At 44.8% G+C, this 25,997-nt stretch overlaps 25 non-coding genes across 25 annotated transcripts; all 25 read left to right on the top strand.

The window, feature by feature from the left end:
• Positions 1 to 522: 522 nt before the first annotated feature.
• On the top strand, positions 523 to 611 carry trnay-gua (transfer RNA tyrosine (anticodon GUA)). The gene is given in 2 exon segments: positions 523 to 559; positions 576 to 611. It is a non-coding gene; the product is annotated as a tRNA-Tyr (tRNA).
• A 246-nt stretch (positions 612 to 857) lies between these two features.
• trnay-gua (transfer RNA tyrosine (anticodon GUA)) lies at positions 858 to 946 on the top strand. Its single transcript is given in 2 exon segments — positions 858 to 894; positions 911 to 946. It is a non-coding gene; the product is annotated as a tRNA-Tyr (tRNA).
• Positions 947 to 1,193: 247 nt separating this feature from the next.
• On the top strand, positions 1,194 to 1,282 carry trnay-gua (transfer RNA tyrosine (anticodon GUA)). Its single transcript is given in 2 exon segments — positions 1,194 to 1,230; positions 1,247 to 1,282. It is a non-coding gene; the product is annotated as a tRNA-Tyr (tRNA).
• Positions 1,283 to 2,198: 916 nt separating this feature from the next.
• Positions 2,199 to 2,287, top strand: trnay-gua (transfer RNA tyrosine (anticodon GUA)). The gene is given in 2 exon segments: positions 2,199 to 2,235; positions 2,252 to 2,287. It is a non-coding gene; the product is annotated as a tRNA-Tyr (tRNA).
• Positions 2,288 to 2,870: 583 nt separating this feature from the next.
• On the top strand, positions 2,871 to 2,959 carry trnay-gua (transfer RNA tyrosine (anticodon GUA)). The gene is given in 2 exon segments: positions 2,871 to 2,907; positions 2,924 to 2,959. It is a non-coding gene; the product is annotated as a tRNA-Tyr (tRNA).
• A 582-nt stretch (positions 2,960 to 3,541) lies between these two features.
• On the top strand, positions 3,542 to 3,630 carry trnay-gua (transfer RNA tyrosine (anticodon GUA)). The gene is given in 2 exon segments: positions 3,542 to 3,578; positions 3,595 to 3,630. It is a non-coding gene; the product is annotated as a tRNA-Tyr (tRNA).
• Positions 3,631 to 3,877: 247 nt separating this feature from the next.
• trnay-gua (transfer RNA tyrosine (anticodon GUA)) lies at positions 3,878 to 3,966 on the top strand. Its single transcript is given in 2 exon segments — positions 3,878 to 3,914; positions 3,931 to 3,966. It is a non-coding gene; the product is annotated as a tRNA-Tyr (tRNA).
• Positions 3,967 to 4,548: 582 nt separating this feature from the next.
• trnay-gua (transfer RNA tyrosine (anticodon GUA)) lies at positions 4,549 to 4,637 on the top strand. The gene is given in 2 exon segments: positions 4,549 to 4,585; positions 4,602 to 4,637. It is a non-coding gene; the product is annotated as a tRNA-Tyr (tRNA).
• A 1,926-nt stretch (positions 4,638 to 6,563) lies between these two features.
• Positions 6,564 to 6,652, top strand: trnay-gua (transfer RNA tyrosine (anticodon GUA)). The gene is given in 2 exon segments: positions 6,564 to 6,600; positions 6,617 to 6,652. It is a non-coding gene; the product is annotated as a tRNA-Tyr (tRNA).
• A 247-nt stretch (positions 6,653 to 6,899) lies between these two features.
• On the top strand, positions 6,900 to 6,988 carry trnay-gua (transfer RNA tyrosine (anticodon GUA)). The gene is given in 2 exon segments: positions 6,900 to 6,936; positions 6,953 to 6,988. It is a non-coding gene; the product is annotated as a tRNA-Tyr (tRNA).
• Positions 6,989 to 7,234: 246 nt separating this feature from the next.
• trnay-gua (transfer RNA tyrosine (anticodon GUA)) lies at positions 7,235 to 7,323 on the top strand. The gene is given in 2 exon segments: positions 7,235 to 7,271; positions 7,288 to 7,323. It is a non-coding gene; the product is annotated as a tRNA-Tyr (tRNA).
• Positions 7,324 to 8,240: 917 nt separating this feature from the next.
• trnay-gua (transfer RNA tyrosine (anticodon GUA)) lies at positions 8,241 to 8,329 on the top strand. The gene is given in 2 exon segments: positions 8,241 to 8,277; positions 8,294 to 8,329. It is a non-coding gene; the product is annotated as a tRNA-Tyr (tRNA).
• A 247-nt stretch (positions 8,330 to 8,576) lies between these two features.
• On the top strand, positions 8,577 to 8,665 carry trnay-gua (transfer RNA tyrosine (anticodon GUA)). Its single transcript is given in 2 exon segments — positions 8,577 to 8,613; positions 8,630 to 8,665. It is a non-coding gene; the product is annotated as a tRNA-Tyr (tRNA).
• A 582-nt stretch (positions 8,666 to 9,247) lies between these two features.
• Positions 9,248 to 9,336, top strand: trnay-gua (transfer RNA tyrosine (anticodon GUA)). Its single transcript is given in 2 exon segments — positions 9,248 to 9,284; positions 9,301 to 9,336. It is a non-coding gene; the product is annotated as a tRNA-Tyr (tRNA).
• Positions 9,337 to 12,269: 2,933 nt separating this feature from the next.
• Positions 12,270 to 12,358, top strand: trnay-gua (transfer RNA tyrosine (anticodon GUA)). The gene is given in 2 exon segments: positions 12,270 to 12,306; positions 12,323 to 12,358. It is a non-coding gene; the product is annotated as a tRNA-Tyr (tRNA).
• A 582-nt stretch (positions 12,359 to 12,940) lies between these two features.
• Positions 12,941 to 13,029, top strand: trnay-gua (transfer RNA tyrosine (anticodon GUA)). The gene is given in 2 exon segments: positions 12,941 to 12,977; positions 12,994 to 13,029. It is a non-coding gene; the product is annotated as a tRNA-Tyr (tRNA).
• Positions 13,030 to 14,617: 1,588 nt separating this feature from the next.
• trnay-gua (transfer RNA tyrosine (anticodon GUA)) lies at positions 14,618 to 14,706 on the top strand. Its single transcript is given in 2 exon segments — positions 14,618 to 14,654; positions 14,671 to 14,706. It is a non-coding gene; the product is annotated as a tRNA-Tyr (tRNA).
• Positions 14,707 to 15,959: 1,253 nt separating this feature from the next.
• On the top strand, positions 15,960 to 16,048 carry trnay-gua (transfer RNA tyrosine (anticodon GUA)). Its single transcript is given in 2 exon segments — positions 15,960 to 15,996; positions 16,013 to 16,048. It is a non-coding gene; the product is annotated as a tRNA-Tyr (tRNA).
• A 247-nt stretch (positions 16,049 to 16,295) lies between these two features.
• On the top strand, positions 16,296 to 16,384 carry trnay-gua (transfer RNA tyrosine (anticodon GUA)). Its single transcript is given in 2 exon segments — positions 16,296 to 16,332; positions 16,349 to 16,384. It is a non-coding gene; the product is annotated as a tRNA-Tyr (tRNA).
• A 582-nt stretch (positions 16,385 to 16,966) lies between these two features.
• Positions 16,967 to 17,055, top strand: trnay-gua (transfer RNA tyrosine (anticodon GUA)). Its single transcript is given in 2 exon segments — positions 16,967 to 17,003; positions 17,020 to 17,055. It is a non-coding gene; the product is annotated as a tRNA-Tyr (tRNA).
• Positions 17,056 to 19,245: 2,190 nt separating this feature from the next.
• Positions 19,246 to 19,334, top strand: trnay-gua (transfer RNA tyrosine (anticodon GUA)). Its single transcript is given in 2 exon segments — positions 19,246 to 19,282; positions 19,299 to 19,334. It is a non-coding gene; the product is annotated as a tRNA-Tyr (tRNA).
• Positions 19,335 to 19,915: 581 nt separating this feature from the next.
• Positions 19,916 to 20,004, top strand: trnay-gua (transfer RNA tyrosine (anticodon GUA)). Its single transcript is given in 2 exon segments — positions 19,916 to 19,952; positions 19,969 to 20,004. It is a non-coding gene; the product is annotated as a tRNA-Tyr (tRNA).
• A 918-nt stretch (positions 20,005 to 20,922) lies between these two features.
• On the top strand, positions 20,923 to 21,011 carry trnay-gua (transfer RNA tyrosine (anticodon GUA)). The gene is given in 2 exon segments: positions 20,923 to 20,959; positions 20,976 to 21,011. It is a non-coding gene; the product is annotated as a tRNA-Tyr (tRNA).
• A 916-nt stretch (positions 21,012 to 21,927) lies between these two features.
• Positions 21,928 to 22,016, top strand: trnay-gua (transfer RNA tyrosine (anticodon GUA)). The gene is given in 2 exon segments: positions 21,928 to 21,964; positions 21,981 to 22,016. It is a non-coding gene; the product is annotated as a tRNA-Tyr (tRNA).
• Positions 22,017 to 22,932: 916 nt separating this feature from the next.
• trnay-aua (transfer RNA tyrosine (anticodon AUA)) lies at positions 22,933 to 23,021 on the top strand. Its single transcript is given in 2 exon segments — positions 22,933 to 22,969; positions 22,986 to 23,021. It is a non-coding gene; the product is annotated as a tRNA-Tyr (tRNA).
• The last annotated feature ends 2,976 nt before the right edge of the window (positions 23,022 to 25,997 follow it).

Genomic DNA, 25,997 nt, shown 5'->3' with positions numbered 1-25,997 from the left:
GTTGTTGGTTCGACTCCCAGGTCCTCACGTCGACCTTCAAAACGATGCTACAAAAGAGACTGTGCCTCGTCAGCTGGTGAAACGTCTGTTCTGCCGCCTTTTGTCTTTTGTGATGACTTATACCATTTTTAGCACAGTCAAACTCAATATCAAGTTGTTTTTGTTGTTGTAGACTGCACATCTGCCCCTTTGATAGCTCAGTTGGTATAGCGGAGGACTGTAGAGGAATAACAATAGACATCCTTAGGTCGCTGGTTCAAATCCGGCTCGAAGGAGGTGATGTTTTGGGGGAACTGTGGTTGAGGAGGTAGGCCGAATCACCAAACAGTTGTAGGGTTGTTGGTTCGACTCCCTGCTCCTCATGTCATCATTCAGAATGATGCCACAAAAGAGACTTTGCCTCGTCACCTGGTTAAAATGTCTGTTCTGCCGCTTTTTGTCTTCTGTGATGACTTATACCATTTTTAGCACAGTCAAACTCAATATTAAGTTGTTGTTGTTGTTGTAGACTACACATCTGCCCCTTCGATAGCTCAGTTGGTAGAGCGGAGGACTGTAGAGGAATAACAATAGACATCCTTAGGTCGCTGGTTCAAATCCGGCTCGAAGGAGGTGATGTTTTAGGGCAACTGTGGTTGAGGAGGTAGGCCGAATCACCAAACAGTTGTAGGGTTTTTAGTTGGACTCCCAGCTCCTCACGTCGACCTTCAAAACGATGCTACAAAAGAGACTCTATCTCGACAGCTAGTGAAACGTCTGTTCTGCCGCCTTTTGTCTTCTGTGATGACTTATACCATTTTTAGCACAGTCAAACTCAATATTAAGTGGTTTTTGTTGTAGTAGACTGCACATCTGCCCCTTCGATAGCTCAGTTGGTAGAGCGGAGGACTGTAGAGGAATAACAATAGACATCCTTAGGTCGCTGGTTCAAATCCGGCTCGAAGGAGGTGATGTTTTAGGGCAACTGTGGTTGAGGAGGTAGGCCGAATCACCAAACAGTTGTAGGGTTGTTGGTTCGACTCCCTGCTCCTCATGTCATCATTCAAAATGATGCCACAAAAGAGACTTTGCCTCGTCAGCTGGTTAAAACGTCTGTTCTGCCGCCTTTTGTCTTCTGTGATGACTTATACCATTTTTAGCACAGTCAAACTCAATATTAAGTTGTATTTGTTGTTGTAGACTGCACATCTGCCCCTTCGATAGCTCAGTTGGTAGAGCGGAGGACTGTAGAGGAATAACAATAGACATCCTTAGGTCGCTGGTTCAAATCCGGCTCGAAGGAGGTGATGTTTTGGGGAAACTGTGGTTGAGGAGGTAGGCCGAATCACCAAACAGTTGTAGGGTTGTTGGTTCGACTCCCAGCTCCTCACGTCGACCTTCAAAACGATGCTACAAAAGAGACTGTGCCTCGTCAGCTGGTGAAACGTCTGTTCTGCCGCCTTTTGTCTTCTGTGATGACTTATACCATTTTTAGCACAGTCAAACTCAATATCAAGTTGTTTTTGTTGTTGTAGACTGCACATCTGCCCCTTTGATAGCTCAGTTGGTATAGTGGAGGACTGTAGAGGAATAATAATAGACATCCTTAGGTTGCTGGTTCAAATCCGGCTGGAAGGAGGTGATGTTTTGGGGGAACTGTGGTTGAGGAGGTAGGCCGAATCACCAAACAGTTGTAGGGTTGTTGGTTCGACTCCCTGCTCCTCATGTCATCATTCAGAATGATGCCACAAAAGAGACTGTGACTCGACAGCTGGTGAAACGTCTGTTCTGCCGCCTTTTGTCTTCTGTGATGACTTATACCATTTTTAGCACAGTCAAACTCAATATTAAGATGTTTTTGTTGTTGTAGACTGCACATCTGCCCCTTCGATCGCTCAGTTGGTAGAGCGGAGGACTGTAGAGGAATAACAATAGACATCCTTAGGTCGCTGGTTCAAATCCGGCTCGAAGGAGGTGATGTTTTAGGGCAACTGTGGTTGAGGAGGTAGGCCGAATCACCAAACAGTTGTAGGGTTTTTAGTTGGACTCCCAGCTCCTCACGTCGACCTTCAAAACGATGCTACAAAAGAGACTCTGACTCGACAGCTGGTGAAACGTCTGTTCTGCCGCCTTTTGTCTTCTGTGATGACTTATACCATTTTTAGCACAGTCAAACTCAATATTAAGTTGTTTTTGTAGTAGTAGACTGCACATCTGCCCCTTCGATAGCTCAGTTGGTAGAGCGGAGGACTGTAGAGGAATAACAATAGACATCCTTAGGTCGCTGGTTCAAATCCGGCTCGAAGGAGGTGATGTTTTAGGGCAACTGTGGTTGAGGAGGTAGGCCGAATCACCAAACAGTTGTAGGGTTGTTGGTTCGACTCCCTGCTCCTCATGTCATCATTCAAAATGATGCCACAAAAGAGACTTTGCCTCGTCAGCTGGTTAAAACGTCTGTTCTGCCGCCTTTTGTCTTTTGTGATGACTTATACCATTTTTAGCACAGTCAAACTCAATATCAAGTTGTTTTTGTTGTTGTAGACTGCACATCTGCCCCTTTGATAGCTCAGTTGGTATAGCGGAGGACTGTAGAGGAATAACAATAGACATCCTTAGGTCGCTGGTTCAAATCCGGCTCGAAGGAGGTGATGTTTTGGGGGAACTGTGGTTGAGGAGGTAGGCCGAATCACCAAACAGTTGTAGGGTTGTTGGTTCAACTCCCTGCTCCTCATGTCATCATTCAGAATGATGCCACAAAAGAGACTTTGCCTCGTCACCTGGTTAAAATGTCTGTTCTGCCGCTTTTTGTCTTCTGTGATGACTTATACCATTTTTAGCACAGTCAAACTCAATATTAAGTTGTTGTTGTTGTTGTAGACTGCACATCTGCCCCTTCGATAGCTCAGTTGGTAGAGCGGAGGACTGTAGAGGAATAACAATAGACATCCTTAGGTCGCTGGTTCAAATCCGGCTCGAAGGAGGTGATGTTTTAGGGCAACTGTGGTTGAGGAGGTAGGCCGAATCACCAAACAGTTGTAGGGTTGTTGGTTCAACTCCCTGCTCCTCATGTCATCATTCAGAATGATGCCACAAAAGAGACTTTGCCTCGTCACCTGGTTAAAATGTCTGTTCTGCCGCTTTTTGTCTTCTGTGATGACTTATACCATTTTTAGCACAGTCAAACTCAATATTAAGTTGTTGTTGTTGTTGTAGACTGCACATCTGCCCCTTCGATAGCTCAGTTGGTAGAGAGGAGGACTGTAGAGGAATAACAATAGACATCCTTAGGTCGCTGGTTCAAATCCGGCTCGAAGGAGGTGATGTTTTAGGGCAACTGTGGTTGAGGAGGTAGGCCGAATCACCAAACAGTTGTAGGGTTTTTAGTTGGACTCCCAGCTCCTCACGTCGACCTTCAAAACGATGCTACAAAAGAGACTCTATCTCGACAGCTAGTGAAACGTCTGTTCTGCCGCCTTTTGTCTTCTGTGATGACTTATACCATTTTTAGCACAGTCAAACTCAATATTAAGTGGTTTTTGTTGTAGTAGACTGCACATCTGCCCCTTCGATAGCTCAGTTGGTAGAGCGGAGGACTGTAGAGGAATAACAATAGACATCCTTAGGTCGCTGGTTCAAATCCGGCTCGAAGGAGGTGATGTTTTGGGGCAACTGTGGTTGAGGAGGTAGGCCGAATCACCAAACAGTTGTAGGGTTGTTGGTTCGACTCCCTGCTCCTCATGTCATCATTCAAAATGATGCCACAAAAGAGACTTTGCCTCGTCAGCTGGTTAAAACGTCTGTTCTGCCGCCTTTGGTCTTCTGTGATGACTTATACCATTTTTAGCACAGTCAAACTCAATATTAAGTTGTTTTTGTTGTTGTAGACTGCACATCTGCCCCTTCGATAGCTCAGTTGGTAGAGCGGAGGACTGTAGAGGAATAACAATAGACATCCTTAGGTCGCTGGTTCAAATCCGGCTCGAAGGAGGTGATGTTTTGGGGGAACTGTGGTTGAGGAGGTAGGCCGAATCACCAAACAGTTGTAGGGTTGTTGGTTCGACTCCCAGCTCCTCACGTCGACCTTCAAAACGATGCTACAAAAGAGACTGTGCCTCGTCAGCTGGTGAAACGTCTGTTCTGCCGCCTTTTGTCTTCTGTGATGACTTATACCATTTTTAGCACAGTCAAACTCAATATCAAGTTGTTTTTGTTGTTGTAGACTGCACATCTGCCCCTTTGATAGCTCAGTTGGTATAGCGGAGGACTGTAGAGGAATAATAATAGACATCCTTAGGTTGCTGGTTCAAATCCGGCTGGAAGGAGGTGATGTTTTGGGGGAACTGTGGTTGAGGAGGTAGGCCGAATCACCAAACAGTTGTAGGGTTGTTGGTTCGACTCCCTGCTCCTCATGTCATCATTCAGAATGATGCCACAAAAGAGACTTTGCCTCGTCAGCTGGTTAAAATGTCTGTTCTGCCGCTTTTTGTCTTCTGTGATGACTTATACCATTTTTAGCACAGTCAAACTCAATATTAACTTGTTTTTTTTGTTGTAGACTGCACATCTGCCCCTTCGATAGCTCAGTTGGTAGAGCGGAGGACTGTAGAGGAAGAACAATAGACATCCTTAGGTCGCTGGTTCAAATCCGGCTCGAAGGAGGTGATGTTTTGGGGGAACTGTGGTTGAGGAGGTAGGCCGAATCACCAAACAGTTGTAGGGTTGTTGGTTCGACTCCCAGCTCCTCACGTCGACCTTCAAAACGATGCTACAAAAGAGACTGTGCCTCGTCAGCTGGTGAAACGTCTGTTCTGCCGCCTTTTGTCTTCTGTGATGACTTATACCATTTTTAGCACAGTCAAACTCAATATCAAGTTGTTTTTGTTGTTGTAGACTGCACATCTGCCCCTTTGATAGCTCAGTTGGTATAGCGGAGGACTGTAGAGGAATAACAATAGACATCCTTAGGTCGCTGGTTCAAATCCGGCTCGAAGGAGGTGATGTTTTGGGGGAACTGTGGTTGAGGAGGTAGGCCGAATCACCAAACAGTTGTAGGGTTGTTGCTTCGACTCCCTGCTCCTCATGTCATCATTCAGAATGATGCCACAAAAGAGACTTTGCCTCGTCAGCTGGTTAAAATGTCTGTTCTGCCGCTTTTTGTCTTCTGTGATGACTTATACCATTTTTAGCACAGTCAAACTCAATATTAAGTTGTTTTTGTTGTAGTAGACTGCACATCTGCCCCTTCGATAACTCAGTTGGTAGAGCGGAGGACTGTAGAGGAATAACAATAGACATCCTTAGGTCGCTGGTTCAAATCCGGCTCGAAGGAGGTGATGTTTTGGGGGAACTGTGGTTGAGGAGGTAGGCCGAATCACCAAACAGTTGTAGGGTTGTTGCTTCGACTCCCTGCTCCTCATGTCATCATTCAGAATGATGCCACAAAAGAGACTTTGCCTCGTCAGCTGGTTAAAATGTCTGTTCTGCCGCTTTTTGTCTTCTGTGATGACTTATACCATTTTTAGCACAGTCAAACTCAATATTAAGTTGTTTTTGTTGTAGTAGACTGCACATCTGCCCCTTCGATAACTCAGTTGGTAGAGCGGAGGACTGTAGAGGAATAACAATAGACATCCCTATGTCGCTTGTTCAAATCCGGCTCGAAGGAGGTGATGTTTTGGGGGAACTGTGGTTGAGGAGGTAGGCCGAATCACAAAACAGTTGTAGGGTTGTTGCTTCGACTCCCTGCTCCTCATGTCATCATTCAGAATGATGCCACAAAAGAGACTTTGCCTCGTCAGCTGGTTAAAATGTCTGTTCTGCCGCTTTTTGTCTTCTGTGATGACTTATACCATTTTTAGCACAGTCAAACTCAATATTAAGTTGTTTTTGTTGTAGTAGACTGCACATCTGCCCCTTCGATAGCTCAGTTGGTAGAGCGGAGGACTGTAGAGGAATAACAATAGACATCCTTAGGTCGCTGGTTCAAATCCGGCTGGAAGGAGGTGATGTTTTGGGGGAACTGTGGTTGAGGAGGTAGGCCGAATCACCAAACAGTTGTAGGGTTGTTGCTTCGACTCCCTGCTCCTCATGTCATCATTCAGAATGATGCCACAAAAGAGACTTTGCCTCGTCAGCTGGTTAAAATGTCTGTTCTGCCGCTTTTTGTCTTCTGTGATGACTTATACCATTTTTAGCACAGTCAAACTCAATATTAAGTTGTTTTTGTTGTAGTAGACTGCACATCTGCCCCTTCGATAGCTCAGTTGGTAGAGCGGAGGACTGTAGAGGAATAACAATAGACATCCTTAGGTCGCTGGTTCAAATCCGGCTGGAAGGAGGTGATGTTTTGGGGGAACTGTGGTTGAGGAGGTAGGCCGAATCACCAAACAGTTGTAGGGTTGTTGCTTCGACTCCCTGCTCCTCATGTCATCATTCAGAATGATGCCACAAAAGAGGCTTTGCCTCGTCAGCTGGTTAAAATGTCTGTTCTGCCGCTTTTTGTCTTCTGTGATGACTTATACCATTTTTAGCACAGTCAAACTCAATATTAAGTTGTTTTTGTTGTTGTAGACTGCACATCTGCCCCTTCGATAGCTCAGTTGGTAGAGCGGAGGACTGTAGAGGAATAACAATAGACATCCTTAGGTCGCTGGTTCAAATCCGGCTCGAAGGAGGTGATGTTTTGGGGGAACTGTGGTTGAGGAGGTAGGCCGAATCACCAAACAGTTGTAGGGTTGTTGGTTCGACTCCCTGCTCCTCATGTCATCATTCAGAATGATGCCACAAAAGAGACTTTGCCTCGTCACCTGGTTAAAATGTCTGTTCTGCCGCTTTTTGTCTTCTGTGATGACTTATACCATTTTTAGCACAGTCAAACTCAATATTAAGTTGTTTTTGTTGTAGTAGACTGCACATCTGCCCCTTCGATAGCTCAGTTGGTAGAGCGGAGGACTGTAGAGGAATAACAATAGACATCCTTAGGTCGCTGGTTCAAATCCGGCTCGAAGGAGGTGATGTTTTAGGGCAACTGTGGTTGAGGAGGTAGGCCGAATCACCAAACAGTTGTAGGGTTTTTAGTTGGACTCCCAGCTCCTCACGTCGACCTTCAAAACGATGCTACAAAAGAGACTCTGACTCGACAGCTGGTGAAACGTCTCTTCTGCCGCCTTTTGTCTTCTGTGATGACTTATACCATTTTTAGCACAGTCAAACTCAATATTAAGTTGTTTTTGTTGTAGTAGACAGCACATCTGCCCCTTCGATAGCTCAGTTGGTAGAGCGGAGGACTGTAGAGGAATAACAATAGACATCCTTAGGTCGCTGGTTCAAATCCGGCTCGAAGGAGGTGATGTTTTAGGGCAACTGTGGTTGAGGAGGTAGGCCGAATCACCAAACAGTTGTAGGGTTGTTGGTTCGACTCCCTGCTCCTCATGTCATCATTCAAAATGATGCCACAAAAGAGACTTTGCCTCGTCAGCTGGTTAAAACGTCTGTTCTGCCGCCTTTTGTCTTCTGTGATGACTTATACCATTTTTAGCACAGTCAAACTCAATATTAAGTTGTTTTTGTTGTTGTAGACTGCACATCTGCCCCTTCGATAGCTCAGTCGGTAGAGCGGAGGACTGTAGAGGAATAACAATAGACATCCTTAGGTCGCTGGTTCAAATTCGGCTCGAAGGAGGTGATGTTTTGGGGGAACTGTGGTTGAGGAGGTAGGCCGAATCACCAAACAGTTGTAGGGTTGTTGGTTCGACTCCAAGCTCCTCACGTCGACCTTCAAAACGATGCTACAAAAGAGACTGTGACTCGACAGCTGGTGAAACGTCTGTTCTGCCGCCTTTTGTCTTCTGTGATGACTTATACCATTTTTAGCACAGTCAAACTCAATATTAAGATGTTTTTGTTGTTGTAGACTGCACATCTGCCCCTTCGATCGCTCAGTTGGTAGAGCGGAGGACTGTAGAGGAATAACAATAGACATCCTTAGGTCGCTGGTTCAAATCCGGCTCGAAGGAGGTGATGGTTTAGGGCAACTGTGGTTGAGGAGGTAGGCCGAATCACCAAACAGTTGTAGGGTTTTTAGTTGGACTCCCAGCTCCTCACGTCGACCTTCAAAACGATGCTACAAAAGAGACTCTATCTCGACAGCTAGTGAAACGTCTGTTCTGCCGCCTTTTGTCTTCTGTGATGACTTATACCATTTTTAGCACAGTCAAACTCAATATTAAGTGGTTTTTGTTGTAGTAGACTGCACATCTGCCCCTTCGATAGCTCAGTTGGTAGAGCGGAGGACTGTAGAGGAATAACAATAGACATCCTTAGGTCGCTGGTTCAAATCCGGCTCGAAGGAGGTGATGTTTTGGGGCAACTGTGGTTGAGGAGGTAGGCCGAATCACCAAACAGTTGTAGGGTTGTTGGTTCGACTCCCTGCTCCTCATGTCATCATTCAAAATGATGCCACAAAAGAGACTTTGCCTCGTCAGCTGGTTAAAACGTCTGTTCTGCCGCCTTTTGTCTTCTGTGATGACTTATACCATTTTTAGCACAGTCAAACTCAATATTAAGTTGTTTTTGTTGTTGTAGACTGCACATCTGCCCCTTCGATAGCTCAGTTGGTAGAGCGGAGGACTGTAGAGGAATAACAATAGACATCCTTAGGTCGCTGGTTCAAATCCGGCTCGAAGGAGGTGATGTTTTGGGGGAACTGTGGTTGAGGAGGTAGGCCGAATCACCAAACAGTTGTAGGGTTGTTGGTTCGACTCCCAGCTCCTCACGTCGACCTTCAAAACGATGCTACAAAAGAGACTGTGCCTCGTCAGCTGGTGAAACGTCTGTTCTGCCGCCTTTTGTCTTCTGTGATGACTTATACCATTTTTAGCACAGTCAAACTCAATATCAAGTTGTTTTTGTTGTTGTAGACTGCACATCTGCCCCTTTGATAGCTCAGTTGGTATAGCAGAGGACTGTAGAGGAATAATAATAGACATCCTTAGGTTGCTGGTTCAAATCCGGCTGGAAGGAGGTGATGTTTTGGGGGAACTGTGGTTGAGGAGGTAGGCCGAATCACCAAACAGTTGTAGGGTTGTTGGTTCGACTCCCTGCTCCTCATGTCATCATTCAGAATGATGCCACAAAAGAGACTTTGCCTCGTCAGCTGGTTAAAATGTCTGTTCTGCCGCTTTTTGTCTTCTGTGATGACTTATACCATTTTTAGCACAGTCAAACTCAATATTAACTTGTTTTTTTTGTTGTAGACTGCACATCTGCCCCTTCGATAGCTCAGTTGGTAGAGCGGAGGACTGTAGAGGAAGAACAATAGACATCCTTAGGTCGCTGGTTCAAATCCGGCTCGAAGGAGGTGATGTTTTGGGGGAACTGTGGTTGAGGAGGTAGGCCGAATCACCAAACAGTTGTAGGGTTGTTGGTTCGACTCCCAGCTCCTCACGTCGACCTTCAAAACGATGCTACAAAAGAGACTGTGCCTCGTCAGCTGGTGAAACGTCTGTTCTGCCGCCTTTTGTCTTCTGTGATGACTTATACCATTTTTAGCACAGTCAAACTCAATATCAAGTTGTTTTTGTTGTTGTAGACTGCACATCTGCCCCTTTGATAGCTCAGTTGGTATAGCGGAGGACTGTAGAGGAATAACAATAGACATCCTTAGGTCGCTGGTTCAAATCCGGCTCGAAGGAGGTGATGTTTTGGGGGAACTGTGGTTGAGGAGGTAGGCCGAATCACCAAACAGTTGTAGGGTTGTTGCTTCGACTCCCTGCTCCTCATGTCATCATTCAGAATGATGCCACAAAAGAGACTTTGCCTCGTCAGCTGGTTAAAATGTCTGTTCTGCCGCTTTTTGTCTTCTGTGATGACTTATACCATTTTTAGCACAGTCAAACTCAATATTAAGTTGTTTTTGTTGTAGTAGACTGCACATCTGCCCCTTCGATAACTCAGTTGGTAGAGCGGAGGACTGTAGAGGAATAACAATAGACATCCTTAGGTCGCTGGTTCAAATCCGGCTCGAAGGAGGTGATGTTTTGGGGGAACTGTGGTTGAGGAGGTAGGCCGAATCACCAAACAGTTGTAGGGTTGTTGCTTCGACTCCCTGCTCCTCATGTCATCATTCAGAATGATGCCACAAAAGAGACTTTGCCTCGTCAGCTGGTTAAAATGTCTGTTCTGCCGCTTTTTGTCTTCTGTGATGACTTATACCATTTTTAGCACAGTCAAACTCAATATTAAGTTGTTTTTGTTGTAGTAGACTGCACATCTGCCCCTTCGATAACTCAGTTGGTAGAGCGGAGGACTGTAGAGGAATAACAATAGACATCCCTATGTCGCTTGTTCAAATCCGGCTCGAAGGAGGTGATGTTTTGGGGGAACTGTGGTTGAGGAGGTAGGCCGAATCACAAAACAGTTGTAGGGTTGTTGCTTCGACTCCCTGCTCCTCATGTCATCATTCAGAATGATGCCACAAAAGAGACTTTGCCTCGTCAGCTGGATAAAATGTCTGTTCTGCCGCTTTTTGTCTTCTGTGATGACTTATACCATTTTTAGCACAGTCAAACTCAATATTAAGTGGTTTTTGTTGTAGTAGACTGCACATCTGCCCCTTCGATAGCTCAGTTGGTAGAGTGGAGGACTGTAGAGGAATAACAATAGACATCCTTAGGTCGCTGGTTCAAATCCGGCTCGAAGGAGGTGATGTTTTGGGGGAACTGTGGTTGAGGAGGTAGGCCGAATCACCAAACAGTTGTAGGGTTGTTGCTTCGACTCCCTGCTCCTCATGTCATCATTCAGAATGATGCCACAAAAGAGACTTTGCCTCGTCAGCTGGTTAAAATGTCTGTTCTGCCGCTTTTTGTCTTCTGTGATGACTTATACCATTTTTAGCACAGTCAAACTCAATATTAAGTTGTTTTTGTTGTAGTAGACTGCACATCTGCCCCTTCGATAACTCAGTTGGTAGAGCGGAGGACTGTAGAGGAATAACAATAGACATCCTTAGGTCGCTGGTTCAAATCCGGCTCGAAGGAGGTGATGTTTTGGGGGAACTGTGGTTGAGGAGGTAGGCCGAATCACCAAACAGTTGTAGGGTTGTTGCTTCGACTCCCTGCTCCTCATGTCATCATTCAGAATGATGCCACAAAAGAGACTTTGCCTCGTCAGCTGGTTAAAATGTCTGTTCTGCCGCTTTTTGTCTTCTGTGATGACTTATACCATTTTTAGCACAGTCAAACTCAATATTAAGTTGTTTTTGTTGTAGTAGACTGCACATCTGCCCCTTCGATAACTCAGTTGGTAGAGCGGAGGACTGTAGAGGAATAACAATAGACATCCCTATGTCGCTTGTTCAAATCCGGCTCGAAGGAGGTGATGTTTTGGGGGAACTGTGGTTGAGGAGGTAGGCCGAATCACAAAACAGTTGTAGGGTTGTTGCTTCGACTCCCTGCTCCTCATGTCATCATTCAGAATGATGCCACAAAAGAGACTTTGCCTCGTCAGCTGGATAAAATGTCTGTTCTGCCGCTTTTTGTCTTCTGTGATGACTTATACCATTTTTAGCACAGTCAAACTCAATATTAAGTGGTTTTTGTTGTAGTAGACTGCACATCTGCCCCTTCGATAGCTCAGTTGGTAGAGTGGAGGACTGTAGAGGAATAACAATAGACATCCTTAGGTCGCTGGTTCAAATCCGGCTCGAAGGAGGTGATGTTTTAGGGCAACTGTGGTTGAGGAGGTAGGCCGAATCACCAAACAGTTGTAGGGTTGTTGCTTCGACTCCCTGCTCCTCACGTCATCATTCAGAATGATGCCACAAAAGAGACTTTGCCTCGTCAGCTGGTTAAAATGTCTGTTCTGCCGCTTTTTGTCTTCTGTGATGACTTATACCATTTTTAGCACAGTCAAACTCAATATTAAGTTGTTTTTGTTGTTGTAGACTGCACATCTGCCCCTTCGATAGCTCAGTTGGTAGAGCGGAGGACTGTAGAGGAATAACAGTAGACATCCTTAGGTTGCTGGTTCAAATCCGGCTCGAAGGAGTTGATGTTTTGGGGGAACTGTGGTTGAGGAGGTAGGCCGAATCACCAAACAGTTGTAGGGTTGTTGCTTCGACTCCCTGCTCCTCACGTCGACCTTCAAAACGATGCTACAAAAGAGACTCTGACTCGACAGCTGGTGAAACGTCTGTTCTGCCGCCTTTTGTCTTCTGTGATGACTTATACCATTTTTAGCACAGTCAAACTCAATATTAAGTGGTTTTTGTTGTAGTAGTCTGCACATCTGCCCCTTCGATAGCTCAGTTGGTAGAGCGGAGGACTGTAGAGGAATAACAATAGACATCCTTAGGTCGCTGGTTCAAATCCGGCTCGAAGGAGGTGATGTTTTGGGGGAACTGTGGTTGAGGAGGTAGGCCGAATCACCAAACAGTTGTAGGGTTGTTGCTTCGACTCCCTGCTCCTCATGTCATCATTCAGAATGATGCCACAAAAGAGACTTTGCCTCGTCAGCTGGTTAAAATGTCTGTTCTGCCGCTTTTTGTCTTCTGTGATGACTTATACCATTTTTAGCACAGTCAAACTCAATATTAAGTTGTTTTTGTTGTAGTAGACTGCACATCTGCCCCTTCGATAACTCAGTTGGTAGAGCGGAGGACTGTAGAGGAATAACAATAGACATCCTTAGGTCGCTGGTTCAAATCCGGCTCGAAGGAGGTGATGTTTTGGGGGAACTGTGGTTGAGGAGGTAGGCCGAATCACCAAACAGTTGTAGGGTTGTTGCTTCGACTCCCTGCTCCTCACGTCGACCTTCAAAACGATGCTACAAAAGAGACTCTGACTCGACAGCTGGTGAAACGTCTGTTCTGCCGCCTTTTGTCTTCTGTGATGACTTATACCATTTTTAGCACAGTCAAACTCAATATTAAGTTGTTTTTGTTGTAGTAGACAGCACATCTGCCCCTTCGATAGCTCAGTTGGTAGAGCGGAGGACTGTAGAGGAATAACAATAGACATCCTTAGGTCGCTGGTTCAAATCCGGCTCGAAGGAGGTGATGTTTTAGGGCAACTGTGGTTGAGGAGGTAGGCCGAATCACCAAACAGTTGTAGGGTTGTTGGTTCGACTCCCTGCTCCTCATGTCATCATTCAAAATGATGCCACAAAAGAGACTTTGCCTCGTCAGCTGGTTAAAACGTCTGTTCTGCCGCCTTTTGTCTTCTGTGATGACTTATACCATTTTTAGCACAGTCAAACTCAATATTAAGTTGTTTTTGTTGTTGTAGACTGCACATCTGCCCCTTCGATAGCTCAGTCGGTAGAGCGGAGGACTGTAGAGGAATAACAATAGACATCCTTAGGTCGCTGGTTCAAATTCGGCTCGAAGGAGGTGATGTTTTGGGGGAACTGTGGTTGAGGAGGTAGGCCGAATCACCAAACAGTTGTAGGGTTGTTGGTTCGACTCCAAGCTCCTCACGTCGACCTTCAAAACGATGCTACAAAAGAGACTGTGACTCGACAGCTGGTGAAACGTCTGTTCTGCCGCCTTTTGTCTTCTGTGATGACTTATACCATTTTTAGCACAGTCAAACTCAATATTAAGATGTTTTTGTTGTTGTAGACTGCACATCTGCCCCTTCGATCGCTCAGTTGGTAGAGCGGAGGACTGTAGAGGAATAACAATAGACATCCTTAGGTCGCTGGTTCAAATCCGGCTCGAAGGAGGTGATGGTTTAGGGCAACTGTGGTTGAGGAGGTAGGCCGAATCACCAAACAGTTGTAGGGTTTTTAGTTGGACTCCCAGCTCCTCACGTCGACCTTCAAAACGATGCTACAAAAGAGACTCTGACTCGACAGCTGGTGAAACGTCTGTTCTGCCGCCTTTTGTCTTCTGTGATGACTTAAACCATTTTTAGCACAGTCAAACTCAATATTAAGTTGTTTTTGTTGTAGTATACTGCACATCTGCCCCTTCGATAGCTCAGTTGGTAGAGCGGAGGACTGTAGAGGAATAACAATAGACATCCTTAGGTCGCTGGTTCAAATCTGGCTCGAAGGAGGTGATGTTTTAGGGCAACTGTGGTTGAGGAGGTAGGCCGAATCACCAAACAGTTGTAGGGTTGTTGGTTCGACTCCCAGGTCCTCACGTCGACCTTCAAAACGATGCTACAAAAGAGACTGTGCCTCGTCAGCTGGTGAAACGTCTGTTCTGCCGCCTTTTGTCTTCTGTGATGACTTATACCATTTTTAGCACAGTCAAACTCAATATCAAGTTGTTTTTGTTGTTGTAGACTGCACATCTGCCCCTTTGATAGCTCAGTTGGTATAGCGGAGAACTGTAGAGGAATAACAATAGACATCCTTAGGTCGCTGGTTCAAATCCGGCTCGAAGGAGGTGATGTTTTGGGGGAACTGTGGTTGAGGAGGTAGGCCGAATCACCAAACAGTTCTAGGGTTGTTGCTTCGACTCCCTGCTCCTCATGTCAACATTCAGAATGATGCCACAAAAGAGACTTTGCCTCGTCAGCTGGTTAAAATGTCTGTTCTGTTGCTTTTTGTCTTCTGTGATGACTTATACCATTTTTAGCACAGTCAAACTCAATATTAAGATGTTTTTGTTGTTGTAGACTGCACATCTGCTCCTTCGATAGCTCAGTTGGTAGAGCGGAGGACTGTAGAGGAATAACAATAGACATCCTTAGGTCGCTGGTTCAAATCCGGCTCGAAGGAGGTGTTGTTTTAGGGCAACTGTGGTTGAGGAGGTAGGCCGAATCACCAAACAGTTGTAGGGTTTTTAGTTGGACTCGCAGCTCCTAACGTCGACCTTCAAAACGATGCTACAAAAGAGACTGTGACTCGACAGCTGGTGAAACGTCTGTTCTGCCGCCTTTTGTCTTCTGTGATGACTTATACCATTTTTAGCACAGTCAAACTCAATATTAAGTTGTTTTTGTTGTAGTAGACTGCACATCTGCCCCTTCGATAGCTCAGTTGGTAGAGCGGAGCACTGTAGAGGAATAACAATAGACATCCTTAGGTCGCTGGTTCAAATCCGGCTTGAAGGAGGTGATGTTTTGGGGGAACTGTGGTTGAGGAGGTAGGCCGAATCACCAAACAGTTGTAGGGTTGTTGCTTCGACTCCCTGCTCCTCATGTCATCATTCAGAATGATGCCACAAAAGAGACTGTGCCTCGTCAGCTGGTGAAACGTCTGTTCTGCCGCCTTTTGTCTTCTGTGATGACTTATACCATTTTTAGCACAGTCAAACTCAATATCAAGTTGTTTTTGTTGTTGTAGACTGCACATCTGCCCCTTTGATAGCTCAGTTGGTATAGCGGAGGACCGTAGAGGAATAACAATAGACATCCTTAGGTCGCTGGTTCAAATCCGGCTCGAAGGAGGTGATGTTTTGGGGGAACTGTGGTTGAGGAGGTAGGCCGAATCACCAAACAGTTGTAGGGTTGTTGCTTCGACTCCCTGCTCCTCATATCATCATTCGGAATGATGCCACAAAAGAGACTTTGCCTCGTCAGCTGGTTAAAATGTCTGTTCTGCCGCTTTTTGTCTTCTGTGATGACTTATACCATTTTTAGCACAGTCAAACTCAATATCAAGTTGTTTTTGTTGTTGTAGACTGCACATCTGCCCCTTTGATAGCTCAGTTGGTATAGCGGAGGACTGTAGAGGAATAACAATAGACATCCTTAGGTCGCTGGTTCAAATCCGGCTCGAAGGAGGTGATGTTTTGGGGGAACTGTGGTTGAGGAGGTAGGCCGAATCACCAAACAGTTGTAGGGTTGTTGCTTCGACTCCCTGCTCCTCATGTCATCATTCGGAATGATGCCACAAAAGAGACTTTGCCTCGTCAGCTGGTTAAAATGTCTGTTCTGCCGCTTTTTGTCTTCTGTGATGACTTATACCATTTTTAGCACAGTCAAACTCAATATTAAGTTGTTTTTGTTGTAGTAGACTGCACATCTGCCCCTTCGATAGCTCAGTTGGTAGAGCGGAGGACTGTAGAGGAATAACAATAGACATCCTTAGGTCGCTGGTTCAAATCCGGCTCGAAGGAGGTGATGTTTTGGGGGAACTGTGGTTGAGGAGGTAGGCCGAATCACCAAACAGTTGTAGGGTTGTTGCTTCGACTCCCTGCTCCTCATGTCATCATTCAGAATGATGCCACAAAAGAGACTTTGCCTCGTCAGCTGGTTAAAATGTCTGTTCTGCCGCTTTTTGTCTTCTGTGATGACTTATACCATTTTTAGCACAGTCAAACTCAATATTAAGTTGTTTTTGTTGTTGTAGACTGCACATCTGCCCCTTCGATAGCTCAGTTGGTAGAGCGGAGGACTGTAGAGGAATAACAATAGACATCCTTAGGTCGCTGGTTCAAATCCGGCTCGAAGGAGGTGATGTTTTGGGGGAACTGTGGTTGAGGAGGTAGGCCGAATCACCAAACAGTTGTAGGGTTGTTGGTTCGACTCCCAGCTCCTCACGTCGACCTTCAAAACGATGCTACAAAAGAGACTGTGCCTCGTCAGCTGGTGAAACGTCTGTTCTGCCGCCTTTTGTCTTCTGTGATGACTTATACCATTTTTAGCACAGTCAAACTCAATATCAAGTTGTTTTTGTTGTTGTAGACTGCACATCTGCCCCTTTGATAGCTCAGTTGGTATAGCGGAGGACTGTAGAGGAATAACAATAGACATCCTTAGGTCGCTGGTTCAAATCCGGCTCGAAGGAGGTGATGTTTTGGGGGAACTGTGGTTGAGGAGGTAGGCCGAATCACCAAACAGTTGTAGGGTTGTTGCTTCGACTCCCTGCTCCTCATGTCATCATTCAGAATGATGCCACAAAAGAGACTTTGCCTCGTCAGCTGGTTAAAATGTCTGTTCTGCCGCTTTTTGTCTTCTGTGATGACTTATACCATTTTTAGCACAGTCAAACTCAATATTAAGTTGTTTTTGTTGTTGTAGACTGCACATCTGCCCCTTCGATAGCTCAGTTGGTAGAGCGGAGGACTGTAGAGGAATAACAATAGACATCCTTAGGTCGCTGGTTCAAATCCGGCTCGAAGGAGGTGATGTTTTGGGGGAACTGTGGTTGAGGAGGTAGGCCGAATCACCAAACAGTTGTAGGGTTGTTGGTTCGACTCCCAGCTCCTCACGTCGACCTTCAAAACGATGCTACAAAAGAGACTGTGCCTCGTCAGCTGGTGAAACGTCTGTTCTGCCGCCTTTTGTCTTCTGTGATGACTTATACCATTTTTAGCACAGTCAAACTCAATATCAAGTTGTTTTTGTTGTTGTAGACTGCACATCTGCCCCTTTGATAGCTCAGTTGGTATAGCGGAGGACTGTAGAGGAATAACAATAGACATCCTTAGGTCGCTGGTTCAAATCCGGCTCGAAGGAGGTGATGTTTTGGGGGAACTGTGGTTGAGGAGGTAGGCCGAATCACCAAACAGTTGTAGGGTTGTTGGTTCGACTCCCAGCTCCTCACGTCGACCTTCAAAACGATGCTACAAAAGAGACTGTGTCTCGTCAGCTGGTGAAACGTCTGTTCTGCCGCCTTTTGTCTTCTGTGATGACTTATACCATTTTTAGCACAGTCAAACTCAATATTAATTTTTTTTTGTTGTAGTAGACTGCACATCTGCCCCTTCGATAGCTCAGTTGGTAGAGCGGAGGACTGTAGAGGAATAACAATAGACATCCTTAGTTCGCTGGTTCAAATCCGGCTCGAAGGAGGTGATATTTTAGGGCAACTGTGGTTGAGGAGGTAGGCCGAATCACCAAACAGTTGTAGGGTTGTTGGTTCGACTCCCTGCTCCTCATGTCATCATTCAAAATGATGCCACAAAAGAGACTTTGCCTCGTCAGCTGGTTAAAACGTCTGTTCTGCCGCCTTTTGTCTTCTGTGATGACTTATACCATTTTTAGCACAGTCAAACTCAATATTAAGTTGTTTTTGTTGTAGTAGACTGCACACCTGCCCCTTCGATAGCTCAGTTGGTAGAGCCGATGTTTAAGGGCAACTGTGGTTGAGGAGGTAGGCCGAATCACCAAACAGTTGTAGGGTTTTTAGTTGGACTCCCAGCTCCTCACGTCGACCTTCAAAACGATGCTACAAAAGAGACCTGACTCGTCAGCTGGTGAAACGTCTGTTCTGCCGCCTTTTGTCTTCTGTGATGACTTATACCATTTTTAGCACAGTCAAACTCAATATTAAGTTGTTTTTGTTGTAGTAGACTGCACATCTGCCCCTTCGATAGCTCAGTTGGTAGAGCGGAGGACTGTAGAGGAATAACAATAGACATCCTTAGGTCGCTGGTTTAAATCCGGCTCGAAGGAGGTGATGTTTTAGGGCAACTGTGGTTGAGGAGGTAGGCCGAATCACCAAACAGTTGTAGGGTTGTTGGTTCGACTCCCTGCTCCTCATTTCATCATTCAAAATGATGCCACAAAAGAGACTTTGCCTCGTCAGCTGGTTAAAACGTCTGTTCTGCCGCCTTTTGTCTTCTGTGATGACTTATACCATTTTTAGCACAGTCAAACTCAATATTAAGTTGTTTTTGTTGTAGTAGACTGCACATCTGCCCCTTCAATAGCTCAGTTGGTAGAGTGGAGGACTGTAGAGGAATAACAAAAGACATCCGTAGGTCGCTGGTTCAAATCCGGCTCGAAGGAGGTGATGTTTTAGGGCAACTGTGGTTGAGGAGGTAGGCCGAATCACCAAACAGTTGTAGGGTTTTTAGTTGGACTCGCAGCTCCTCACGTCGACCTTCAAAACGATGCTACAAAAGAGACCTGACTCGTCAGCTGGTGAAACGTCTGTTCTGCCGCCTTTTGTCTTCTGTGTTGACTTATACCATTTTTAGCACAGTCAAACTCAATATTAAGTTGTTTTTGTTGTAGTAGACTGCACATCTGCCCCTTCGATAGCTCAGTTGGTAGAGCGGAGGACTGTAGAGGAATAACAATAGACATCCTTAGGTCACTGGTTCAAATCCGGCTCGAAGGAGGTGATGTTTTAGGGCAACTGTGGTTGAGGAGGTAGGCCGAATCACCAAACAGTTGTAGGGTTGTTGGTTCGACTCCCAGCTCCTCACGTCGACCTTCAAAACGATGCTACAAAAGAGACTGTGCCTCGTCAGCTGGTGAAACGTCTGTTCTGCCGCCTTTTGTCTTCTGTGATGACTTATACCATTTTTAGCACAGTCAGACTCAATATTAATTTTTTTTTGTCTTTGTAGACCACACATCTGCCCCTTCGATAGCTCAGTTGGTAGAGCGGAGGACTGTAGAGGAATAACAATAGACATCCTTAGGTCGCTGGTTCAAATCCGGCTCGAAGGAGGTAATTTTTTAAGGGCAACTGTGGTTGAGGAGGTAGGCCGAATCACCAAACAGTTGTAGGGTTGTTGGTTCGACTCCCTGCTCCTTATGTCGACCTTCAAAACAATGCTAAAAAAGAGACTGTGCCTCGTCAGCTGGTGAAACGTCTGTTCTGCCGCCTTTTGTCTTCTGTGATGACTTATTAAATTTTTAGCATAGTCAAACTCAATATCAAGTTGTTTTTGTTGATTTAGACTGCACATCTGCCCCTTTGATAGCTCAGTTGGTAGAGCAGAGGACTGTAGAGGAATAACAATAGACATCCTTAGGTCGCTGGTTCAAATCCGGCTCGAAGGAAGTGATGTTTTAGGGCAACTGTGGTTGAGGAGGTAGGCCGAATCACCAAACAGTTGTAGGGTTGTTGCTTCGACTCCCAGCTCCTCACGTCGACCTTCAAAACGATGCTACAAAAGAGACCTGACTCGTCAGCTGGTGAAACGTCTGTTCTGCCGCCTTTTGTCTTCTGTGATGACTTATACCACTTTTAGCACAGTCAAACTCAATATCAAGTTGTTTTTGTTGTTGTAGACTGCACATCTGCCCCTTCGATAGCTCAGTTGGTAGAGCGGAGGACTGTAGAGGAATAACAATAGACATCCTTAGGTCGCTGGTTCAAATCCGGCTCGAAGGAAGTGATGTTTTGGGGGAACTGTGGTTGAGGAGGTAGGCCGAATCACCAAACAGTTGTAGGGTTGTTGGTTTGACTCCCAGCTCCTCATGTCATCATTCAGAATGATGCCACAAAAGAGACTGTGCCTCGTCAGCTGGTTAAAACATCCGTTCCGCCACCTTTTGTCTTCTGTGATGACTTATACCATTTTTAGCACAGTCAGACTCAATATTAATTTTTTTATGTTTTTGTAGACAACACATCTGCCCCTTTTTATAGCTCAGTTGGTAGAGCGGAGGACTGTAGAGGAATAACAATAGACATCCTTAGGTCGCTGGTTCAAATCCGGCTCGAAGGAGGTGATGTTTTGGGGCAACTATGGTTGAGGAGGTAGGCCGAATCACCAAACAGTTGTAGGGTTGTTGGTTCGACTCCCTGCTCCTCACGTCGACCTTCAAAATGATGCTACAAAAGAGACTGTGCCTCGTCAGCTGGTGAAACGTCTGTTCTGCCGCCTTTTGTCTTCTGTGATGACTTATACCATTTTTAGCACAGTCAAACTCAATATCAAGTTGTTTTTGTTGTTGTAGACTAAACATCTGCCCCTTCGATAGCTCAGTTGGTAGAGCAGAGGACTGTAGAGGAATAACAATAGACATCCTTAGGTCGCTGTTTCAAATCCGACTCGAAGGAGGTGATGTTTTAGGGCAACTGTAGTTGAGGAGGTAGGCCGAATCACCAAACAGTTGTAGGGTTGTTGGTTCGACTCCCAGCTCCTCACGTCGACCTTCAAAATGATGCTACAAAAGAGACTGTTCCTCGTCAGCTGGTGAAACGTCTGTTCTGCCGCCTTTTGTCTTCTGTGATGACTTATACCATTTTTAGCACAGTCAAACTCAATATTAAGTTATATTCATTCATGTAGTATGCACACCTGCCCCTTCGATAGCTCAGTTGGTAGAGCGGAGGACTGTAGAGGAATAACAATAGACATCCTTAGGTCGCTGGTTCAAATCCGGCTCGAAGGAGGCGATGTTTTAGGGCAACTGTGGTTGAGGAGGTAGGCCGAATCACCAAAGAGTTGTAGGGTTGTTGGTTCGTCTCCCAGCTCCTCACGTCGACCTTCAAAACGATGCCACAAAAGAGACTGTGCCTCGTCAGCTGGTTAAAACATCTGTTCTGCCGCCTTTTTTCTTCTGTGATGACTTATACCATTTTTAGCACAGTCAGACTCAATATTAACTTTTTTTGTCTTTGTAGACAACACATCTGCCCCTTTGATAGCTCAGTTGGTAGAGCGGAGGACTGTAGAGGAATAACAATAGACATCCTTAGGTTGCTGGTTCAAATCCGACTTGAAGGAGGTGATGTTTTGGGGCAACTATGGTTGAGGAGGTAGGCCGAATCACCAAACAGTTGTAGGGTTGTTGGTTCGACTCCCTGCTCCTCACGTCGACCTTCAAAATGATGCTACAAAAGAGACTGTACCTCGTCAGCTGGTGAAACGTCTGTTCTGCCGCCTTTTGTCTTCTGTGATGACTTATACCATTTTTAGCACAGTCAAACTCAATATCAAGTTGTTTTTGTTGTTGTAGACTAAACATCTGCCCCTTCGATAGCTCAGTTGGTAGAGCAGAGGACTGTAGAGGAATAACAATAGACATCCTTAGGTCGCTGTTTCAAATCCGACTCGAAGGAGGTGATGTTTTAGGGCAACTGTAGTTGAGGAGGTAGGCCGAATCACCAAACAGTTGTAGGGTTGTTGGTTCGACTCCCAGCTCCTCACGTCGACCTTCAAAATGATGCTACAAAAGAGACTGTTCCTCGTCAGCTGGTGAAACGTCTGTTCTGCCGCCTTTTGTCTTCTGTGATGACTTATACCATTTTTAGCACAGTCAAACTCAATATTAAGTTATATTCATTCATGTAGTATGCACACCTGCCCCTTCGATAGCTCAGTTGGTAGAGCGGAGGACTGTAGAGGAATAACAATAGACATCCTTAGGTCGCTGGTTCAAATCCGGCTCGAAGGAGGTGATGTTTTAGGGCAACTGTGGTTGAGGAGGTAGGCCGAATCACCAAAGAGTTGTAGGGTTGTTGGTTCGTCTCCCAGCTCCTCACGTCGACCTTCAAAACGATGCCACAAAAGAGACTGTGCCTCGTCAGCTGGTTAAAACATCTGTTCTGCCGCCTTTTTTCTTCTGTGATGACTTATACCATTTTTAGCACAGTCAGACTCAATATTAACTTTTTTTGTCTTTGTAGACAACACATCTGCCCCTTTGATAGCTCAGTTGGTAGAGCGGAGGACTGTAGAGGAATAACAATAGACATCCTTAGGTTGCTGGTTCAAATCCGACTTGAAGGAGGTGATGTTTTGGGGCAACTATGGTTGAGGAGGTAGGCCGAATCACCAAACAGTTGTAGGGTTGTTGGTTCGACTCCCTGCTCCTCACGTCGACCTTCAAAATGATGCTACAAAAGAGACTGTGCCTCGTCAGCTGGTGAAACGTCTGTTCTGCCGCCTTTTGTCTTCTGTGATGACTTATACCATTTTTAGCACAGTCAAACTCAATATCAAGTTGTTTTTGTTGTTGTAGACTAAACATCTGCCCCTTCGATAGCTCAGTTGGTAGAGCAGAGGACTGTAGAGGAATAACAATAGACATCCTTAGGTCGCTGGTTCAAATCCGACTCGAAGGAGGTGATGTTTTAGGGCAACTGTGGTTGAGGAGGTAGGCCGAATCACCAAACAGTTGTAGGGTTGTTGGTTTGACTCCCAGCTCCTCATGTCGACCTTCAAAATGATGCTACAAAAGAGACTGTTCCTCGTCAGCTGGTGAAACGTCTGTTCTGCCGCCTTTTGTCTTCTGTGATGACTTATACCATTTTTAGCACAGTCAAACTCAATATTAAGTTATATCCATTCATGTAGTATGCACACCTGCCCCTTCGATAGCTCAGTTGGTAGAGCGGAGGACTATAGAGGAATAACAATAGACATCCTTAGGTCGCTGGTTCAAATCCGGCTCGAAGGAGGTGATGTTTTCGGGCAACTGTGGTTGAGGAGGTAGGCCGAATCACCAAAGAGTTGTAGGGTTGTTGGTTCGTCTCCCAGCTCCTCACGTCGACCTTCAAAACGATGCCACAAAAGAGACTGTGCCTCGTCAGTTGGTTAAAACATCTGTTCTGCCGCCTTTTTTCTTCTGTGATGACTTATACCATTTTTAGCACAGTCAGACTCAATATTAATTTTTTTTGTCTTTGTAGACTACACATCTGCCCCTTTGATAGCTCAGTTGGTAGAGCAGAGGACTGTAGAGGAATAACAATAGACATCCTTAGGTCGCTGGTTCAAATCCGACTCGAAGGAGGTGATGTTTTAGGGCAACTGTGGTTGAGGAGGTAGGCCGAATCACCAAAGAGTTGTAGGGTTGTTGGTTCGTCTCCCAGCTCCTCACGTCGACCTTCAAAATGATGCCACAAAATAGACTGTGCCTCGTCAGCTGGTTAACGTCTGTTCTGCCGCCTTTTGTCTTCTGTGATGACTTATACCATTTTTAGCACAGTCAAACTCAATATTAATTTTTTTTATTTTTTGTAGACAGCACATCTGCCCCTTCAATAGCTCAGTTGGTAGAGCGGAGGACTGTAGAGGAATAACAATAGACATCCTTATGTCGCTGGTTCAAATCCGGCTCGAAGGAGGTGATGTTTTAGGGCAACTGTGGTTGAGGAGGTAGGCCGAATCACCAAAGAGTTGTAGGGTTGTTGGTTCGACTCCCAGCTCCTCACGTCGACCTTCAAAACGATGCCACAAAAGTGCCTCGTCAGCTGGTTAAAACATCTGTTCTGCCGCCTTTTGTCTTCTGTGATGACTTATACCATTTTTAGCACAGTCAGACTCAATATCAAGTTGTTTTTGTTGTTGTAGACTGCAAAATAATTATATTTTTGACACCGTAGCTTTCACTGGATTAAAAAAAAAAAAAAAAAAAAATTGAAATTATAGGCTGCTAGGGAATGGATAATATTTGTATGTCTTTTCAAACATCCAGTGCCACATCTGCTTTTCATCGCCTTCAGATTCACCCCAACTCCACAACAGAAAAGGTTCTATTTTTGTTTTATGACGTTTCTTATTATTTAGTTTGTAGCAGGGTTGCCTTCATTAGAAGTCTGTCCGGTGGGCTTCAGCTCAAAAGAGAAACAGAGTTGATGAAGTTTACTTTTGAATTGTAACTTGTTTATGTGAAGACATGGATCACTTTACTGATTTAATAAAGTCAAGACTTAATCAAAACAGGATTAATTTCACGAACCCCTTTCAATTCAGTTAGTTCAGACTTAAATAGCTTTTTTAATGTGGATAATTTGACTTATCATAACAGTAATAGCACAGGTGTAGCTAATAACATTAATAATTGCTCTGTTCAAATAAGCTCTGACAATGAGCCAGCATGAGCATAAGGAGCACTCTGGCATATCATACGTAAATGCAATGTAGCCATAATTAATGTTATTAACTACACCTGTGCTTGACAAGTCAAAATGAACAATATGAGGAAAAGGCTGTGTTGCAAGTCTCACTGCATTTACTTTTTATTACAACAGCTATAGGAAAATAGTGAGTATAGACAGAGAAATAAATCAATGTATACTTCAGAAACCTGCTTTGCAGGAACTTGGTTATTGGTCTGCTAGTTATGATGTCTTTAAAGTGGAGTTACTAAGATGTGGTAAGGGTGGCCTATGAGTGACACGCTGGCCAGTGCACATGTTAAATATAAATGCTCATAACAGTATAAACACTGTATCATAAACTATAGTTATGATGAATGAGGATGTACTGTATCACATCAAGCTTTTTAAAATCAAATCAGTTATACATGACACATTAACACAACGCAATAATTATACTTTCATGAAGTGTGTCATTTTTGTGTGTTTCCACGGTTCATACTATTTGTTCATAATGTAATTTAAAATCCTGTCTTTGACTATTGACACATCAACAACCCTCACATCAAGTAGAATCTGGAGCCAAAAGGAAAGCTAGAAGAGGCGATAGAAACCAAAGTGAAGTCAGCTTTCGAAGATAGATCATAAATGTTTGGAAACACACCCTCTGAAGTATTTATGTTATAAATAATAGGGGCAATAAAGAGGTAATGATGTGATTTAAGGTATGACGAATTGCAGAATGAACTGTACCAAATGGAAGGTTGTGATTAAAAACTATATATGGCCAATTTTCTTCAGGCAGAGGCCAAGTTGTGATTAAACAACGGCTGTTTTGAATTTTAATACTGAAATACTTACTTCATGATTTTATCTAAATTCATTTCTGGAAACCAGCATTGTTTCTAACATGAAGCAGAAGCTCAATAAAGGTTATAAAGGTTTATTTAGAGTTAAACTTGCTAACTCTGTTTTAAAAAGACCTATAAGATATTATTATCATGAATATCGTTATCCGTTCATTAAATATAAACAGAAACTGCAACACCAGCACAATCTGCGTTGTGATTGGTTGCAACAAGGCCTGAGTGTGGTTGGCTGGGAGCCAGTGTGATTGACAGCACTACCTGGGTGGTAGGAGGCAGTGACAGCTTTGTCGCTGTGGAAACAAACACAGCAAGCTGGCTAGCCAATCAGAGTTCAGTGAGCGCCCCGGGGATTCATCTAACACATGCTGAAGATTTCCTCAAGACCAAAACACACATAAACCCACACACATATTCTTCTATGTGCTGTGCTGCATTTCTGGATATATGAGTGTATATGTGCTAAAGTTTATTTGTGTGCATGTGAGTCTGTGTGTGTGTGTGTGTGTCTGTTCATGTGTGTTGAGTTAATGTGTGTGTTCTCCCCGTGTGGTGTGGTCTTCTGTCGACACTGTCTCTGGGTCGTTGACGTAGTTGTCATGGGAGAGTGCTCCCTGGACCTGTGCGCACACATATACACTCACACACTCACACGCACACACACCGGGGGACAGGGGTCAGCTTGTA

This window comes from Scomber scombrus, chromosome 17 (genome assembly GCF_963691925.1).
Source record: "Scomber scombrus chromosome 17, fScoSco1.1, whole genome shotgun sequence".
NCBI lineage: Eukaryota > Metazoa > Chordata > Actinopteri > Scombriformes > Scombridae > Scomber > Scomber scombrus.
Note: the sequence above shows the minus strand (reverse complement) of the source record. Positions and strands in the feature narration are given on the sequence as shown.